The sequence below is a fragment of the Mustelus asterias genome, chromosome 6 (assembly GCF_964213995.1).
Source record: "Mustelus asterias chromosome 6, sMusAst1.hap1.1, whole genome shotgun sequence".
Lineage (NCBI taxonomy): Eukaryota > Metazoa > Chordata > Chondrichthyes > Carcharhiniformes > Triakidae > Mustelus > Mustelus asterias.
In genome coordinates, this window is record NC_135806.1 from 130,884,807 (window position 1) to 130,898,162 (window position 13,356).

The 13,356-nt window shown below is 45.1% G+C and overlaps 1 protein-coding gene across 2 annotated transcripts in view; it reads left to right on the forward strand.

Annotated features, from left to right (window-relative positions):
- hand2 (heart and neural crest derivatives expressed 2) overlaps positions 1 to 13,356 on the forward strand; it is a 71,259-nt gene that overhangs the window by 23,871 nt on the left and 34,032 nt on the right. The window contains exon 3 of one of the 2 annotated variants that reach the window (XR_013498236.1): positions 139 to 441. The exons of the other annotated variant lie outside the window; for it this stretch is intronic. The gene's annotated coding sequence lies outside the window, so the exon portion shown is untranslated. Of the gene's footprint in view, positions 1 to 138; positions 442 to 13,356 lie in introns of those variants that run through there. 2 annotated transcript variants of the gene reach the window in all.

The window sequence follows — 13,356 nt, forward strand, 5'->3', positions numbered from 1 at the left end:
AAAAATTAAGACATGTGGGACCCGAACAGTTGCTGGAGTGTGGCCACTGGTGGATTTTCACAGTAATTTCATTGCAGTGTTAATGTAAGCCTTACTTGTGACTGATAACTAAACTTTATTTTTACTTTTTACTTTTAGCTGGTTGGGATTTGTGGGAGCAACGTGTTGTCGGTTGGGCTTGCTAAAAAAGAACAGAGTGAAGATGTTTTTTAAAAGTCAATGAATTAGGTGAATGAACAGAGCGGGAAAGCTGAGCAAAGACTCGAGTGGCGATTAAGGGAGAGAGGTTTGTTACAATTCAACCCTGATTGAGGCCTGTCATTACACCGCCATCTATAGGACAGCCGGCGCCTTCATCATTACCCAAGGCTGTGCTAAATACAACTCGCAGCATAAATGAGGTCAACTGCCTGAGAATCTGCATGAACACGGAATAAAGTTTTAAAAAAAGAGAGGGTGGAGTGTTTAATGTTTACTGGGGGGGGGGGGGTCTGTTTACGGTTGACTTAACCGCCCCCCATGACTGAACATGAAGGATTGAGTGGCTGGCGAGTGGAGTCATGATATAACATCCTTCATATCAGTCCCAAATGTACATTTATCTGCGTGGGTCAAAACAATGGGGGAGGGGGTTCTGCTAGAATCACGGTCCCGCCTTCATTGTCAGACTGTGGAACTCTTGTAATAAATAATATTTCAAATAAAAAATTCCGAGGGCTGGAGCTCTGTTGCAGCAACATTCATAAACTGGCGGGGCGAATGTGCCCGCGTTTAAAATTTCATCAGAAGAGAATGCATTAATATTGAAGCATTAACCATTTGTCCTCTCCTTGAATGCCATTCGCACGCCGGTCGAGTGAATTTATATGAACATGTCTAATGTTTACGAGCAGAAAGGACAAGTGTAGTAAGTGTGTGATTTACACACTGTGCACAGGCGGGGATATCATTCCGTATCTTCATCTTTGCTTCATCGCGTTTCTGTATCCCTATGTCCTTCCCCTTGCCGTTCTGAACAAGATGCAGCATGGTTACAGCTCCATCTTAGCTATTCAACAACAATGACATACATACCTTGTGGATAAATGCTATTTGTTTTATAAAGTTTGACGTTTATTTATTAGTGGGCTTACATTAGCACTGCAATGAAGTTACTGTGAAAATCCCCCTAGATCGCTCCCATCTTCCATACTCACTCATTAATGTCCCTCTCTGAATGTTAACTCTCCGAGCCTATACTCAAATATTTTTTTTTAAATACCTAATAGAGGGGGATGTGTGCAGAAATGGGCAAATGTCGAAACCACTTGAGTTGCAGTCCTGTGTGAAATTGGCTCCATGCATTATATTTCCACCCATGAGGCTCGGCTGGATCATAGTGTTTGCATGTTGCTTTTTTTTTTAAAAAAACGAATCAAAGGAATAATTTCACGTTCATCCAGAAACGCCAAACGACATGCAGAAGACCATTCATTCGCTCTTAACAGGAACTGCTTTCTTTCTGCCTCTGAACCCGTTGTAGGATGTGTCTATGAATTGAAAGTGCAATTGCATAAATAAACCATTCCCCCCCCCCCCCCCCGCCCCACCACCACCACCTTCGTGGCACTCGCTCTTGTCCAGAAGGCAGCGAATTTTTAGGTGGATTGAAGGTGTTCGAGAGTTAACTAGCGCTGGGATCCATTGTATCTCTGGTAAGAACATAGAACATAGAACATAGAAAGCCACAGCACAAACAGGCCCTTCGGCCCACAAGTTGCGCCGATCACATCCCCACCTCTAGGCCTATCTATAGCCCTCAATCCCATTAAATCCCATGTACTCATCCAGAAGTCTCTTAAAAGACCCCAACGAGTTTGCCTCCACCACCACCGACGTCAGCCGATTCCACTCACCCACCACCCTCTGAGTGAAAAACTTACCCCTGACATCCCCCCTGTACCTACCCCCCAGCACCTTAAACCTGTGTCCTCTCGTAGCAACCATTTCAGCCCTTGGAAATAGCCTCTGAGAGTCCACCCTATCCAGACCCCTCAACATCTTGTAAACCTCTATCAGGTCACCTCTCATCCTTCGTCTCTCCAGGGAGAAGAGACCAAGCTCCCTCAACCTATCCTCATAAGGCATGCCCCCCAATCCAGGCAACATCCTTGTAAATCTCCTCTGCACCCTTTCAATGGCTTCAACATCTTTCCTGTAATGAGGTGACCAGAACTGCGCGCAGTACTCCAAGTGGGGTCTAACCAGGGTCCTATAAAGCTGCAGCATTATCTCCCGACTCCTAAACTCAATCCCTCGATTAATGAAGTAGCGGGGGGGGGGCTAAAATTAAAATAAAATAGAAAAACGCTGAGCGTCTTTTGATACGGGGTTCCTACCTGTTTCTACAAAATATCTCCCATCGGAACTTCTGAATACCCAAGGAGGGAAGTTGAACATCTTCTGATTTCGTTCGCAGGCACACGGGATTTTACGGCCTCGCTCCGGCGAGATCGTAAAATCCCTCCCGAGGCCAACGGAGATTTCCGTTCTGGTAAGATTTCGAGAACCCTTATAGGTTGGCAGTTTCCTGGATTCACCGTTAACAGGAATGGTCCACTTTAATCTTGATTGTTTTTTTAAAATACAATTTAAAGAGAGGATAATTTGTATTTATGTACCTGTCTCCAGCGATTCCAGTACGTTCCAGGGCAGTGAAGTCTTCCAGAAGTGCAATTCCTGTTGAAATGTTGGTCTGCTGTTTATTAATTTGGAAAACCCGCTCCATGCTGTTCCCTGTACGCACGGTACCTTGAAACATTTGAAGGGAGTTATGCAATATCCCGATCAGCCGTTGAATGGAATTGAACAGAATTGCCAATCTGCGTTTTTTTTTTGCAATTGGTAACATCTCAATGGTGGACATCTCCGGGTGATTGAGTTAAGCTTCATGTTGTGGGGAGGGTTATTATTCACTGACCCTTCTGTCCCATTTGAAAGGCTTCACTTTTAACAGCTGAGAGGTGGTTCCCCCACTTCCTTCAGTCCGTGTCTGGGAGGGCGGGGGTGTGGGGGGTGTGGTGTTGGGGGCACGAAATAAGTTGTTTTTTTAGAAAAACAGCAGAAATAAATAGTGGCAAATACCATCCCTTCCTAAGATGAAATGGTTTATAAAACAAAAGCTGTCCAGTTTCCTACCGCGTAGTCAGGAAGATCCAACACGTTCTTGATAACACAAAGCACAGCAACAGGTCGACGCCGGCGTTTCATGTTCTATTCCTCAATTATCATTGAGACCCAGTGTTCTCTCCCACACATTTCCTGGGAGATCGGTAGGTGCAGCGGCCAACACGTCCAATCTCCCGTCGCGGGGTTTTTGCATCATTTGCACCATTTCTCCACGGTATCTCCCAATGGGAAATCAGGAAATCTGGGCGTTGGTCGCTCACTAAATTCTCCCAGCTCCTCATTTTAGATGTGGTCAGGATCCTGTCGCCACACTCTGCTGCAGCCCCCAGGCTTTGCGAGACTTCAGTTGCACTAGTCCAAGAGTAAAACTCCCCGCAGCAGCAGTTGAGAACTCAAGAAAGTGAATCTGCAACTCGTTTTTATACTTTGCACTTTGTCAAATTTTTGAAATCAATATTTCCACTTCTCCTCTCGCCTGGGAAATGGAATACAGACTCTTTAAACAAAGTTTAAAGCTCAGTGGACCGTGAAGAATTGATGAAGAGTCACAGTTGATCTCGGGAAGGGCTGATCTTCCAAGACTTTGAAACCCAAACCAAACTGGTTCGGAATTTATTTCCTTTCATTTTCCGCTTCGATCGTGAAACTTGACACAGCTTAAAATGCACCATGAGCACCGCAGCACAGACTGAGAAACGGTATCACAGAAATCATATGAAATTATAGAATCCCGACAGTGCAGAAGGAGGCCATTAAGCCCATCGAAACTTGCACCGACAACAATCCCACCCAGGCCCTACACTACAACCATACGTATTTACCTTGCTAATCCTCCAGATACTAAGGGGCAATTTAACATAGCCAATCAACCTAACCCGCACATCTTTGGACTGTGGGAGGAAACTGGAGCATCCGGAGGAAACTCATGCAGACATGGGGAGAATGTGCAAACTCCACACAGACAGTGACCCTAGTCCGGAATTGAACCTGGATCCCTGGCGCTGTGAGGCAGCAGTGCTAACTAACCATTGAGTGCCCCCTCATTTCTCAATGTTGTCTCCTTTTCCACCCCCACCCACCCTCCAACACAGATGGTCAAGGCAGATGCAGCCCACGGGAACAATAATGGCACAGGCCAAATTTTAAAATGGTAAGAGTTTCCGTTAGCTTAGCGTCGGTATCCCAGCACAATCGGGCAGAACCAGCGTAAAAAAAAGAATGAGGGAATTTTAAACCTGAGATACGCTCAAAACCTGGTGTTTTGGCATGATCCTTCACCAAGTTCAGGGGCTGGTTGGGGGGTGGGGGGCGGGGTGCATTCCCGTGTACTGTTGGCATTTAGGTTGCACACTTTGTTACTGATCTGGTTGCCAACAGTAATTAAATGTTGACATAGAACATAGACATACACTGGAATTCTACTGCCCCGCCCGCCACGGTATCAGAACGGGTGAGGATTGGACCCGAGACTGGAAAATCCTACCCATCGAATCCTTATAGTGCAGAAGGAGGCCCTTTGGCCCATCTAGTCTGCACCGACTCTCTCTGACAGAGCATCTTATCCAGGCCCTTACCCCCACCCTATCCCTGTAACCCCACACGTTTACCTTAGCTAATCCATCTAACTTCCACATCTTGAGACACTAAGGGACAATTTAGCATGGCCAATCCACCTCTCCAGCACACCTTTGGACTGTGGGAGGAAACCGCAGCACCCGGAGGAAACCCACACAGAACTCCACACAGACAGTGACCCAAAGCCAAAACCCGGGTCCCTGGAGCATGGAGGCAGCTGTGCTAACCACTGTGCCACCATGCAGCCCTGTGTATTCCTGGAGGTTTTATCACATGAGTTGCCCCCATGCTTTAGCCTCTATTCAGCTCACACATCCAGCCTTGTGGCGCACTGTTTTACTCGGCCAATTGGAAAGCAAAAAGGCTCGTAACCAATTGGATGATGCCTGACAGTAAGCCAAACAATTCTTTCCACCATCCTGTCTCTCCCCCCACCCCCTGCCAATTTTCAATATATCTGGTAAAGAAAAATGTTCCAAGAAAGTGACAACAATATCAGTATGTTTTAACGACCCGATGATTTTTCTTCAGGGTCGCACACTGCAGTGTCCTGGAGACTGACCTTGGATTCCTGGGGACCCTAGGCCAATCCTGGAGGGTTGGCAACTCTAGATACTGATTCTGTGGACAAGCAGAGACCCAAAAGGCGAATCTGAGAGAAACTAAAGCCCACAGTCATTTGGGCAGATTAAGTTGTTAAGTATGTGAAGCAGTGGTCTCTGGTCACCTGTATCTTCACCTGTTGGAGGATGCACAATCTGGGTGTAAAGCTTTATTTTTCTGGCTTTTTTTTGTAAGCCCTTCTCTTCTCTCCCTCTCTTCTCCCTCTGAAAGCATTCATTTCCTGCCTGGACTATTGGCGCTTGGGTAGTGGATGTTCTCAGCCAGTTCACACAATGGGCTACTGTTCATTGGGCCAGACTGTAGAGCAATAGGAAGGGTATCATCGGTAAAGCTCATTCTGACTCACATGCATACATACACAGGAATTCATGTATATACACACAAACACTTACAGACACATATACGTGTATACACACAGAAATACTTTACAGATACATACACATGTATGCACACAAACACTTGAAGACACATACAAATGTATACATACACGAAACATCTACAGACACATACACCGACAGAATACACACAGAAATACATGTGTGCATACACAAAGACCCACAGTCACATATACATGTATACCTATAGATACATACACATTTATACACATAAACACTTGAAGATACATACAAACATATCACACAAGAACACCCATAGACCATACACATGTACATGCATAGAAATGCATAGAAATACCTATTGATAAATACACATGTGTACATACACAAACGCCTACAGACACATACACGTGAATCCATATACATGGACCTGTAGATACATACACATGGGGGTGATATGGTGCACAGTGGTTAGCACTGCTGCCTCTCAGCACCGGGGACCCAGATTTGATTCCTGGCTTGGGTCACTGTCTGTGTGGAGTTTGCACGTTCTTCCCCTGTCTGTGTTTTTTTCCTTCGAGTGTTCCAGTTTCCTCCCACAGTCCAAAAGACGTGCTGGTCAGGTCTCCCTCCGAACATGCGCCGGAATGTGGCAACTAGGGAATTTTCACAGTAACTTCATGGCAGTGTTAATGTAAGTCTACTTGTGACACTAATAAATAAACTTTAAAACTTTAAACTTTAATGTGTGCACACATGCCACTGCCTGCTAATATCACTGCACAGTGTTCATTACCATAAATATTTGACATGCCCTGGACCAGAGAGACTGGAACTATTGATAATAAAGCAGAATGTGTATCTCTGCCAAACATTGATTGCAACACACTCACTTCCACTAGAGAGCTTGCCTAATCAATAACAATCTGTATTTAATCTGGGTATTTTAGGACAGGAAGCAGTAAAAGGCAGAAATTTAAAAGGCAAGAGAAATATTTTAGGAACATGACCAAGCATTTTGACAAAAAGCTAGCTTTTAAAGAGCATCTTAAAGGAGATAGAGGTGAAGAGGTGCAGCGGATGGAATTCCAGAGCTTTGGGCCTGAGATGAGCTGATGGCATTGGCTAACAATAAACAGGCAAAGGGAACCATGGGATGCGAAAGAGTTTAGAACTGGAATAGTTCTGAAACATTATTATGCCATCTCTATGCAAGAAAAGTTAAAGGTTGCCCTTGGAGTTCTATGTGTCTTTCTGGTCACCACACCGTAAAACAAAGAAGCAACAGAGAATACACAAAAAGAATGCTTCAAGAACTGATTAGAAATATAAGGAAAGGTTGAGCTGATTGGAACTTTTACATTAGGAGATAGAACGCTTAATGAAGATTGAGGTCTTTAAAATTAAATTGACAGAGTTACTGTGAAGAGAATGTTTCCATTTGTGGGAGAATCCAAAATTAGAGGTCATAAATTCAAGATAGTTACTAATAAATCCAGTGGGGAAATAAAGAGAATTTCTCTTGCGTCTGAGTGAGATTGAATGTTTATCTGAGAATGAACCTGTGAATGAATGAGAATGAGTGTGTGTGAGTAAAATTGAGTCTGTGTGTGAGTGGGAATGAGTGTGTGTGTGAGTGAGGATGAGTGCGCGAGCGAGAATGTGTGTGAATGAGGATGAGTGTGTGTGTGCATGACAAGTATGTGAGTGAGAATTAGTGTGTGAGACAATGAGAATGAGTGTGAGTGAGGATGATGAGCATGGATGAGTGAGGTTGAGTGCGAATGAGTGAGAGAGTGTGTGCCCATGAAGATAAACGTGTGAGTGATAATTTGTGTGAGAGTGAGGTTGAGTGTGTAAGTGAGTGAAGATAAGTGAGTGAGGATGAGTGTGTGAGGATGAGTGGGTGAGTTAGGATGAGTAGGTGAGTGAGAATGAATGTGTGTGAGGATGAGTATTAGCGAGTGAGGATGAGTGTGTGAGTGACAGTGAGTGTGTCTGAGTGAGAATGAGCGTGTTTGTGTGTGGAGATGAGTGCATGTGAGAATGAATGTGTGAGGGAGAATGAGTGTGAGTGAGTGAGAATGAGTGTGAATGAGTGAGAGTGAATGTGAGTGAGTGGCAATGAGTGTGCACAAGTGAGGATGAATGTGTGTAAGGGTGAGTGAGAACAAGTGTGAGTGAGAATGAGTGCGTGTGTATGAGTAAGGATCAGTGTGTGAGTGAGAATGAGTGTGCGAGTGAGGATATATTTGAGTGAGAATTTATGTGATTGAGAATGAGCGTGTGAGAATGAATGTGAACGAGAATGAGTGTGAATGAGAATGGGTATGTGAGTGAGAATGAGAGTGTGTGAAGATGAGTGTGTGAGTGAGAATGAGTGTGTGAAGATGAGTGTGTGAGTGAGAATGAGAGTGTGTGAAGATGAGTGTGTGAGTGAGAATGAGAGTGTGTGAAGATGAGTGTGTGAGTGAGAATGAGTGTGTGAAGATGAGTATGAGTGAAAATGAGAGTTTGTGAAAATGAGTGTGAGTGAGTGAGGATGAGTGTGTGTGTGATGATGAGTGTGTGTGTGAGAGGATGAGTGTGTGAGTGAGTGAGGATGAGTGTGTGAGTGAGTGAGGATGTGTGTGTGAGAGTGATGATGAGTGTGTGAGTGAGTGAGAATGAGTGTGTGAGTGAGAATGAGTGTGTGTATGATGAGTGTGTGAGTGAGTGAGGATGAGTGTGTGTGTGATGATGAATGTGTGAGTGAGTGAGGATGAGGGTGAGTGTGATGGTGAGTGAGTGAGGATGAGCGTGAGTGAGTGAGGAAATAGTTCCTCTCTATCGAACAGAACAAATACTTGAATAATTTTAAACATCTCAAATCAATAAGTTCTTATTCATTTGCACTCGAGTGCATAGATTGTCCATGTATAATTTGGGAGTCTATAAGCGGAAGTCTATTGCTATTACTGAGCCTTGTATGAATCTGACCTGATGTTTAGAAAATTGACACTTGCCATCAACGTTACTGAGTTAGACCATAAGACCGTAAGACATAGGAGCAGAATTAGGCCACTCGGCCCATCGAGTCTGCTCCGCCATTCAATCATGACTGATATTTTTCTCATCCCCATTTTCCTGCCTTTTCCCCAGAACCCCTGATCCCCTCATTAATCAAGAACCTATCTATCTCTGTCTTAAAGACACTCAATGACCTGGCCTCCACAGCCTTCTGTGGCAAAGGTTCCACAGATTCACCACTCTCTGGCTGAAGAAATTCCTCCTCATCTCTGTTTTAAAGGATCGTCCCTTTAGTCTAAGGTTGTGCCCTCTGTTTCTAGTTTTTCCTACTAGTGGAAATATCCTCTCTACGTCCACTCTACCCAAGCCTCGCAGTATCCTGTAAGTTTCAATAAGATCCCCCCTCATCCTTCTAAAGTCCAACGAGTACAGACCCAGAGTCCTCAACTGTTCCTCATATGACAAGCTCTTCATTCCAGGGATCATTCTTGTGAACCTCCTCTGGACCCTTTCCAAGGCCAGCACATCCTTCCTTAGATACGCGCCCCAAACTGCTCACAATACTCTAAACATAACAACTCAGTTTTGTATTATTTGGCAAGACGTGTGAAATTTCCTGACATTGAATCGTAAACTATATAATTACCAGATATGTTTTGTGAGTATTAAGACAGCGAACAATATAATTGCTGCAAATACCAATCATGCACTATCTATAAATAACTGTGTTTCTAATGAGGGACAAATTGCTAGAGATTATAATCATTGTTCTAGGATTGCAGCACATATATCAGAGAAGTTAAGAAACTCACGTCTGTTTGCTTTGGAATGAACCCCGACCCTTTAATCACAGTAATGTTGAAGAATAAATATCTGCAATTAAGAATCTACTGATGACCATGAAACCCATCTGGTTGGGTCTGCCCTTACCTGGTCCATCCTACCTATGACTTCAGAGCTACAGCAATGTGGTTGACTCTCAACTGCCCTCGGGCACCCAGGGATAGGCAATAACGGCTGGCCAGCCAGCGATGCCCATGTCACACAAATGAATTTTTAAAAAAATTCTTGTTGCCAAATTGTGAGGTTCATGACTGTTTCTCTCGGGGTTGAGTCACACCAAACATGGTTTGGGTGGGGTCTTAATTTGCTCTACCCCAGTCCCTGCAATCTATCAGAGAGAAACACGCCCTTAAGCAAGTCACCATGGAGGGGATCAGGATGGTCACCCTGATAGCCTTAGAATCATAGAATCCCTACAGTGCAGAAGGAGGCCATTCATAGAACATACATAGAACATAGAACATAGAACAGTACAGCACAGAACAGGCCCTTCGGCCCACGATGTTGTGCCGACCTTCATCTGAAACCAAGATCAAGCTATCCCACTCCCTACCATCCTGGTGTGCTCCATGTGCCTATCCAATAACCGCTTAAATGTTCCTAAAGTGTCTGACTCCACTATCACTGCAGGCAGTCCATTCCACACCCCAACCACTCTCTGCGTGAAGAACCTACCTCTGATATCCTTCCTATATCTCCCACCATGAACCCTATAGTTATGCCCCCTCGTAATAGCTCCATCCACCCGAGGAAATAGTCTTTGAACGTTCACTCGATCTATCCCCTTCATCATTTTATAAACCTCTATTAAGTCTCCCCTCAATCTCCTCCGCTCCAGAGAGAACAGCCCCAGCTCCCTCAACCTTTCCTCATAAGACCGACATTCAGCCCATCAAATCTGCATCGACCACAATCCCACCCAGGCCCTATCTCCATAATCCCACCTACTTACCCTAGCTAGTCCCCCTGATACTAAGGGGCAATTTAGCATGGCCAATCCACCTAACCTGTACATCTTTGGGAGGAAACCAGAGCATCCGGAGGAAACCCACACAGACACGGGGAGAATGTGTAAACTCCACACAGATAGTCACCCGAGGCCAGAATTGAACCTGGGTCCCTAGCGCTGTGAGGCAGCAGTGCTAACCACTGTGCCACCATGCCGCCCATTGATCCTGAACTATAATGTGAAGGAAACCAGCCATACAATTGAGTATTTGCGTCATGGAGACAAAAATCAGGACTAAATCCTTGCATAAAATACAATAGAAGAGCTGGAACTCAACTAACGTCACTTCTAGATCTTTAAAACTCTTCATTCTTCATGATCCCCTTTAGCTCAGTCGATTGGACAGCTGGTTCATAATGCAGAGCGAGGCCAGCAGCACAGTTTCAATCCCTGAACTGGCTGAGGTGATTCATGAAGGCTCCAACTTCTCAACCTTGTCCCTGGCCTGAGGTTGGTGGAGGCTATCTCATTGAATATGTTTAAATCACGGATAGATGGATTCCTGATCGGTAAGGGAATTAGGGGTTATCGGGATCAGGCGGGTAAGTGGAACTGATCCACGTCAGATCAGCCATGATCTTATTGAATGGCGGGGCAGGCTCGAGGGGCTAGATGGCCTACTCCTGCTCCTATTTCTTATGTTCTTATGTTCTTATGAGGTGTGGCGATCCTCAGGTTAAAATCACCTTTAAAGGGGAGAACAACCTATGGTCATTGGGACTATGGCGACTTTGCTTACTTTCACTTACTTACTTCACAGGGCAGCCATGAGTACTCATAACATTATTAGATACCGGAGCAGGTGTAGGCCATTCGGCCCACCAAGCCTGCTGCACAAATTCAACTAGATGATGGCTGATGTGATTGTGGCCTTAATTCCAATTTCCTGCCTGGTCCCCGATAACTCTTGACCCCCTTGTCAATCAAAAATCTCTCCAACCACCTTCAATGACCCAGACTTCACTACTCTCTGTGGAAGAGAATTCCAAAGACTAACCACTCTCTGGGAGATGAAATCCCTCTTAATCTCTGTCTTAAATGGAGGGTACTTTATTTTTAAACCATGCCACCAATTTTAGATTCTGGCAGCATCCTCTCAGCATGTACCAGGTTAATGTAGTGCAGACTGGGTACAGTTTACTTCTCTATAGAGAATACAAGTTGGCATCTTTATCATCACTTTTACTGACATCAGTCTATTCCTGATTTTGAGAAGTGATTTCACTTTCTCCAAAATGCCAGGTGAAATGAGATCTCTTAGATTATTAGTCGAATAACATGACTACTGCATTATGCCATCTGTCTTTTTTTGTGATTACTGTTAATGAGCTTTTTGTCACTTTTGTATTCAATGTTCTTGGGCCTCTTATCCTTGTTGGCAGGGGGCCTGAATGTTAACAGATTTGTTTTCCTACAGTGTACACAGACATCGTATTCAGAGATAAGCGGGTACCTGATGTCCCACACCCAACATTCAGTATCGCTGTTGAATTGGACATGCTGGACTGTTCTCCTCAGAGAAGAGAGGATTAAAAGAAGATCTGATAGAGAGGTTCAAAGTGATGAGGTATCATAGAATCCCTGCAGTGCAGAAGGAGACCATCTGACCCATCGAGTCGGCACTGACCACAATCCCACCCTATTCCCGTAACCCCACATATTTACCCTGCTAATCCCCCTGACACGAGGGTCAATTTAGCATGGCCAATCAACCTAACCCGCACATCTTTGGACTGTGGGAAGAAACCGGAGCACCCGGAGGAAACCCACGCAGGCACGGGGAGAACGTGCAAATTCCACACAGACAGTGACCCGGGGCCGGAATTGAACCCGGGTGCCTGGCGCCGTGAGGCAGCAATGCTAACCACTGTGCCACCGTGCCACCCCGTGGATTAGAGTTGATGGGGAGAAACTGTTCCCATTGTCAGAAGGATTAACAGGACTTCCTTTTCAAGGAGTGCACTGCCTGGGAGTGAGGTGGAAGTCACGGCATTGGGTCGACATGCGTTGCTTGATCTTGTCCTGTTTCAGGGGGTCCTGGATGGTCTGTTTAAAAACACGAGGAAAGTGGAACTGGGACTGCCCCACCCCTGACTAATCAGCCCTTTGATCTGCAGACAGACATTTTTAATGGGGGTATATAATTATAAGACAGTGAATAGAACAAAAAAAGCCTACTATGAAAATTATTAAAGGATAGGCAGTGGTGTAGTGGTATTGTCACTGGACTTGTAATCCAGAAACCCGGAGCAAGATCTGGGGACCCAGGTTCAAATCCCACCACGGCAGATGGTGAAACTTGAACTCAATAAAAATCTGGAACTAAAAGTTTAGCAATGAAACTATTATCGATTGTCATAACAACCCATCTGGTTCACTAATGTCCTTCAGGAAAGGATATTTGCTGTCCTTACCCTGTCCAGCCTACATGTGACTCCAAATCTATAGCAATCTGGTTGACTCTCAAATGCCCTCTGAATCATAGAATCCCTACAGTGCAGAAGGAGGCCATTCGGCCTCCCACACTGACAACAATCCCACCCAGGCCCTATCCCCGTAACCCCACATATTTATCCTACTAATCCTCCTGACACTAAGGAGCAATTTAGCATGGCCAGTCAACCTAACCCACACATTTTTTGGACTGGACTGTGGAAGAAAACCGGATCGCCCAGAGGAAACCCACACAGACAGGGGGTAGAACGTGCGAACTCCACACAGACAGTCACCCAAGCTGGGAATCGAACCCGGGTCCCTGGTGCTGTGAGGCAGCAGTGCTAACCACTGTGCCAC